The sequence below is a fragment of the Asterias rubens genome, chromosome 8, assembly GCF_902459465.1.
Source record: "Asterias rubens chromosome 8, eAstRub1.3, whole genome shotgun sequence".
NCBI lineage: Eukaryota > Metazoa > Echinodermata > Asteroidea > Forcipulatida > Asteriidae > Asterias > Asterias rubens.
In genome coordinates this window covers 11,807,589-11,814,787 of record NC_047069.1, presented here as the reverse complement: position 1 = coordinate 11,814,787, position 7,199 = coordinate 11,807,589, and positions in this window count along the sequence as shown.

The following is a 7,199-nucleotide window of genomic DNA, read 5'->3' as shown; positions in this document are numbered from 1 at the left end:
TGCCTTTAAGTCTGATTTCCAATTGTTTTTGCCATGCACAAATCTTTAAAATTGGTATAAATTAGCCTGAAAATTCTATAAGCCAAGACCATATATGTACATGTTGGTCAGGCCTAGTAGTCCTGCCCTCATTCCTACTTGGTTTCACCATGGAGGAAGGAAGAGAAGGATCTCGAACGAAGGGACTTCAAAAGTCGAACCTGCGGTACCGCGGTCGTTTAACGACACCTCGTTATCACCCACACACCTTAAACAGACAATGGGCGACCTGGCGTATGTGAGTTTGTGCGTGTGACTTGGTTCTGCACTCAACCATGGTGTCGTATGTTGCATGGATATAATACAGAAAAAACAACTTTTTTGAGACCTGATAAAAATTGTTTACACTTGTGCCCACCAAATCGAAAAACACAATTGAATACCAACCACCCTCGTGTGCTAATACCAAAATTTTGAACCACCGCTAGTGACCGGAAAGTCACAAAAAATGTTAAAAATATGCCATGATGTTTCAGTGAAACACCGCAAGCGGTAAATGAAAACGTGTATATTCACAATTCTTGTCTCCAATGATTCAACTTAACACGAAGGCAACGGTGCAGAGCGGCGGTACCGCACGTTCTGTACAAAGAGATCTAATCCTGCTCGTTAATCGGCCGTCCAGCTGGAGGTCTCCTATCTTTTTCCACTGGTCAAACGGGCAATGTCAGGGTATTCTTTTGTTACTCTGCAGTTTTGCGGGTCGTTCGAGCTCCTTCTCTTCCTTCCTTCATGGTTTTACATAACCCAATATCATGTCTGGCAATAGGAACTGTACATGATTGATTATATGTTAGATTATATATGTACAGTAGATCATGGATAAACAATCGAAAATAATAGACAGAACTTGTTTTATCATAAGGCTTTTGACTAAAAACTATTAAAATGCTGAGTGACCAGTGTGATTGACATCTCAACCACCTTGTGATTTTTTTTCTGTGGTTTTCTGTTTTTCATTTAAATATAAATATGAGAAAGTCAATTTTTTTGTGACGTCAAGAAAAATTATCGTTTTAGAGCCTTAAATATGTTGGGGCCTATTTTTTGTATTACTATATTTCCCAAAAGATGCAATGGAATAAGTAGAGCTTACTGCATCATTTTAGAGCATAAAATCTTAACTTTAAAAATGGCCCAAAATTGATAAAAATTATGGACTTTATACCCCTTGCATGCCTTGATAGTGTTTTTTCTTCAATTTTTCCCCCATTTTTCAAATTTCAATATTTCCTAAAACATAGCTCCTATCTCTGCCCAAGTGACATAAAGTGGCTTTAGCCTTGTGGTTTTATCAAATTTTGCCTGAAAATGTGGCTTTATCACAAAATGTGGTTTTATCAAAATTTTCCTAAAAATGTGGCTTTATATAATTTTGCTTGAAAATGTGAACAAGGCATAGCCTTGTGGTTTTATAACAATTTGCCTGAACATGTGGCCTTTATATAATTTTGCTTGGAAATGTGAACAAGGCATAGCCTTGTGGTTTTATCACAATTTGCCTGAAAATGTGGCGTTATTGTGGTTTCATCAAATTTTGCCTGAAAATGTGGTTTTATCAAATTTTGTCTGAAAATGTGTACAAGGCTATATAGCCTTGTGGTTTTATCAAATTTTGCTCGAAAATGTGTACAAGGCTTATATAGCCTTGTGGTTTTATCAAATTTTGCTTGAAAATGTGTACAAGGCTATATGTAGCCTTGTGGTTTTATCAAATTTTGCCTGAAAATGTGGTTTTATCAAATTTTGCCTGAAAATGCGTACAAGGCTATATAGCCTTGTAGTTTTATCAAATTTTGCCTGAAAATGTGGTTATATCAAATTTTGCCTGAAAATGCGTACAAGGCCTTGTGGTTTTATCAAATTTTGCTTGAAAATGTGTACAAGGCTATAGCCTTGTGGTTTTATCAAATTTTGCCTGAAAATGTGGCTTTATTGTGGTTATATCAAATTTTGCCTGAAAATGTGGTTTTATCAAATTTTGTCTGAAAATGTGTACAAGGCTATATAGCCTTGTGGTTTTATCAAATTTTGCTTGAAAATGTGTACAAGGCTATAGCCTTGTGGTTTTATCAAATTTTGTCTGAAAATGTGTACAAGGCTGTATAGCCTTGTGGTTTTATCAAATTTTGCTTGAAAATGTGTACAAGGCTATAGCCTTGTGGTTTTATCAAATTTTGCTTGAAAATGTGTACAAGGCTGTAGCCTTGTGGTTTTATCAAATTTTGCCTGAAAATGTGGTTTTATCAAATTTTGCCTGAAAATGTGGTTATATCAAATTTTGCCTGAAAATGCGTACAAGGCCTTGTGGTTTTATCAAATTTTGCTTGAAAATGTGTACAAGGCTATAGCCTTGTGGTTTTATCAAATTTTACTTGAAAATGTGTACAAGGCTGTAGCCTTATGGTTTTATCAAATTTTGCCTGAAAATGTGGCTTTATCAAATTTTGCTATAAAATGTGTACAAGGTATTATTTAGCCTTATGGTTTTATCAAATTTTGCTTTAAAATGTGTACAAGGTGGGCCTTGCGTTTTTTATAAATTTCTGTTTTGTATGTACTAAAATAAAGGCTTATTTTTAGGGGTGAATCAATTTAAGTTTTGGTTGCCCTAAAGTCAAAGACTAATATCTCATTATTACTTGAGTTGTCTACTTGGCTGCCATATTGGAACACAGTGCAGCAATGGGTGTGTATTATTTTGACACCTAATTTCATATGCGCAAAAATACTTAGCTAAAAGCGTTTTTATACATACCCAATTGCACTGTATTTAAACATGGTGGCCTGAGGGTCCATCTTAACCCGATGGAACCCACCCCCACACTGTAGGGGGGCTAACATTGGTCCTTATAGTGTGGGGTTGGGTTCCATCGGGATAAGGTGGGCCTTCCATATTGTAATTGGGGGGGGGGGGGGGGGGGCGGTAGGTTTGATGCAAATAAAACACAAGTTACAAGGAGAGTTCTGTTCAATTTTTTTTATTCAAAAATTTGGCCAAAAAAAAAGCAGAGTTGTGCAAACACCTCGGCCACCTGGAACTCGTGATGACCTAAGGCCCAAGTGCAATGGTTGATATGTTCTCTGTTCAGTGAAGTTCAATTAGATGTACTCCTAGTGTCTACTTCAATGTTGTAACGTCTCACAAAATATACACAAGCTAGACGCAATTTTGCGCTGTGTTTTTAACGCAAACACTTGGCAGAAGGTAGTTGTTGCTTGCTTAAATGAACTGGTGCCCCCAAGGGCCAAAGATTTCACCGATTGTTGTCTTGCAACCAAGCTGCACTGGTGGTGCCAAGAGATGTCTACGCTTGTTCCGATGGGATCCTAACTCGACGGATGATGACGACTCCCATCCAGATGATGATGTGCTGGTCGGAGAAACAAGTTCTGCAATGGCCACTAATTTCCCCCTTGCTTTTCATGGGGCTGCAATTTGACGTTCGGATGTAGTAAACTAACAAAATTACTACAAATGAACTTGTTTTGGGCCAACTTTGATTGAATACAAAGTTGGCAAGTGTTTAAAACACATGGCATGTACCAGAAACTTTGAGGAAAATGCTTGACATATTGACGCAACCATCGCAATTTTATTTAACAGTTTCAGTAAGCTGAATAGTGTAATTTTCTCCCTACATGATTGCAAATAAATGATAACAAAGATGACTTTGGATTTATATAACATGTACCTTCCTAAAAGCCTTGTGAAAAAGCAGAAAATAAGCCACACCAGGGGAAGTATGGGTAATTCAAAACACATGTGAAAATGTAGAGAATTACACCTCACCAGGGGAACTATGGGTAATTCAAAACACGTGTGAAAGTGTAGAGAATAAGCCACACCAGGGGAAGTATGGGTAATACAAAACACAAGTGAAAGTATCTAGAGAATAAACCACATTTGGGATTTATTGGTAATTCAAAACACATGTGAAAATGTAGAGAATTAGACCACACCAGGGGAACTATGGGTAATTCAGAACACATGTGAAAATGTAGAGAATTAGACCACACCAGGGGAAGTATGGGTAATTCAAAACACATGTGAAAATGTAGAGAATAAACCACACCAGGGGAAGTATGGGTAATTCAAAACACATGTGAAATAAGAGAATTAGCCACACCAGGAGAAGTATGGGTAATTCAAAACACATGTGAAAGTGTAGAGAATAAGCCACACCAGGGGAAGTATGGGTAATTCAAAACACATGTGAAAGTGCAGAGAATAAACCACACCAGGGGAAGTATGGGTAATTCAAAACACATGTGAAAGTGCAGAGAATAAACCACACCAGGGGAAGTATGGGTAATTCAAAACACATGTGAAAGTGCAGAGAATAAACCACACCAGGGGAAGTATGGGTAATACAAAACACATGTGAAAATGAAGAGAATAAACCACACCAGGGGAAGTATGGGTAATTCAAAACACATGTGAAAGTGCAGAGAATAAACCACACCAGGGGAAGTATGGGTAATTCAAAACACATGTGAAAATGTAGAGAATACGCAACACCAGGGGAAGTATGGGTAATTCAAAACACATGTGAAAGTGCAGAGAATAAACCACACCAGGGGAAGTATGGGTAATTCAAAACACATGTGAAATAAGAGAATAAGCCACACCAGGGGAAGTATGGGTAATTCAAAACACATGTGAAAGTGCAGAGAATAAACCACACCAGGGGAAGTATGGGTAATTCAAAACACATGTGAAATAAGAGAATAAGCCACACCAGGGGAAGTATGGGTAATTCAAAACACATGTGAAAGTGCAGAGAATAAACCACACCAGGGGAAGTATGGGTAATTCAAAACACATGTGAAAGTGTAGAGAATACGCAACACCAGGGGAAGTATGGGTAATTCAAAACACATGTGAAAGTGTAGAGAATACGCAACACCAGGAGAAGTGTGGGTAATTCAAAACACATGTGAAAGTGTTGAGAATAACCCACAACAGGGGAAGTATGGGTTATTCAAAACACATGTGAAAGTGTAGAGAATACGCAACACCAGGAGAAGTGTGGGTAATTCAAAACACATGTGAAAGTGTTGAGAATAACCCACAACAGGGGAAGTATGGGTTATTCAAACACATGTGAAAAAGTAAAGAATAAACCACACATGGGGATTTATGGGTAATTCAAAACACATGTGAAAGTGTGGAGAATAAACCACACCAGGGGAAGTATGGGTAATTCAAAACACATGTGAAAGTGCAGAGAATAAACCACACCAGGGGAATTGTGGGTAATTCAAAACACATGTGAAAGTGTAGAGAATAAACCACACCAGGGGAAGTATGGGTAATTTGTCGCAAATGTGAAAATGTAGATAATTAGACCACACCATGGGAAGTATGGGTAATTCAAAACACATGTGAAAGTGTAGAGAATAAACCACACCAGGGGAAGTATGGGTAATTCAAAACACATGTGAAAGTGTAGAGAATAAACCACACCAGGGGAAGTATGGGTAATTCAAAAGACATGTGAAAGTGTAGAGAATACGCAACACCAGGGGAAGTATGGGTAATTCAAAAGACATGTGAAAGTGTAGAGAATACGCAACACCAGGGGAAGTATGGGTAATTCAAAACACATGTGAAAGTGTAGAGAATACGCAACACCAGGGGAAGTATGGGTAATTCAAAAGACGTGAAAGTGTAGAGAATACGCAACACCAGGGGAAGTATGGGTAATTCAAAACACATGTGAAAGTGTAGAGAATACGCAACACCAGGGGAAGTATGGGTAATTCAAAACACACGTGAAGTGTAGATAATAAACCACACCAGGGGAAGTGTGGGTAATTCAAAACACATGTGAAAGTGTTGAGAATAACCCACAACAGGGGAAGTATGGGTTATTCAAACACATGTGAAAAAGTAAAGAATAAACCACACATGGGGATTTATGGGTAATTCAAAACACATGTGAAAGTGTGGAGAATAAACCACACCAGGGGAAGTATGGGTAATTCAAAACACATGTGAAAGTGTAGAGAATACGCAACACCAGGGGAAGTATGGGTAATTCAAAACACATGTGAAAGTGTAGAGAATACGCAACACCAGGGGAAGTATGGGTAATTCAAAAAACAGGTGAAAGTGTAGAGAATACGCAAATAAGACCAGGGGAAGTATGGGTAATTCAAAACACATGTGAAAGTGTTGAGAATAACCCACAACAGGGGAAGTATGGGTTATTCAAACACATGTGAAAAAGTAAAGAATAAACCACACCAGGGGATTTATGGGTAATTCAAAACACATGTGAAAGTGTGGAGAATAAACCACACCAGGGGAAGTATGGGTAATTCAAAACACATGTGAAAGTGTAGAGAATACGCAACACCAGGAGAAGTGTGGGTAATTCAAAACACATGTGAAAGTGTTGAGAATAACCCACAACAGGGGAAGTATGGGTTATTCAAACACATGTGAAAAAGTAAAGAATAAACCACACATGGGGATTTATGGGTAATTCAAAACACATGTGAAAGTGTGGAGAATAAACCACACCAGGGGAAGTATGGGTTATTCAAAACACATGTGAAAGTGTAGAGAATACGCAACACCAGGGGAAGTATGGGTAATTCAAAACACATGTGAAAGTGTAGAGAATACGCAACACCAGGAGAAGTGTGGGTAATTCAAAACACATGTGAAAGTGTTGAGAATAACCACCAACAGGGGAAGTATGGGTTATTCAAACACATGTGAAAAAGTAAAGAATAAACCACACATGGGGATTTATGGGTAATTCAAAACACATGTGAAAGTGTAGAGAATAAACCACACCAGGGGAAGTATGGGTAATTTGTCGCAAATGTGAAAATGTTGATAATTAGACCACACCATGGGAAGTATGGGTAATTCAAAACACATGTGAAAGTGTAGAGAATACGCAACACCAGGGGAAGTATGGGTAATTCAAAACACATGTGAAAGTGTAGAGAATACGCAACACCAGGGGAAGTATGGGTAATTCAAAACACACGTGAAGTGTAGATAATAAACCACACCAGGGGAAGTGTGGGTAATTCAAAACACATGTGAAAGTGTTGAGAATAACCCACAACAGGGGAAGTATGGGTTATTCAAACACATGTGAAAAAGTAAAGAATAAACCACACATGGGGATTTATGG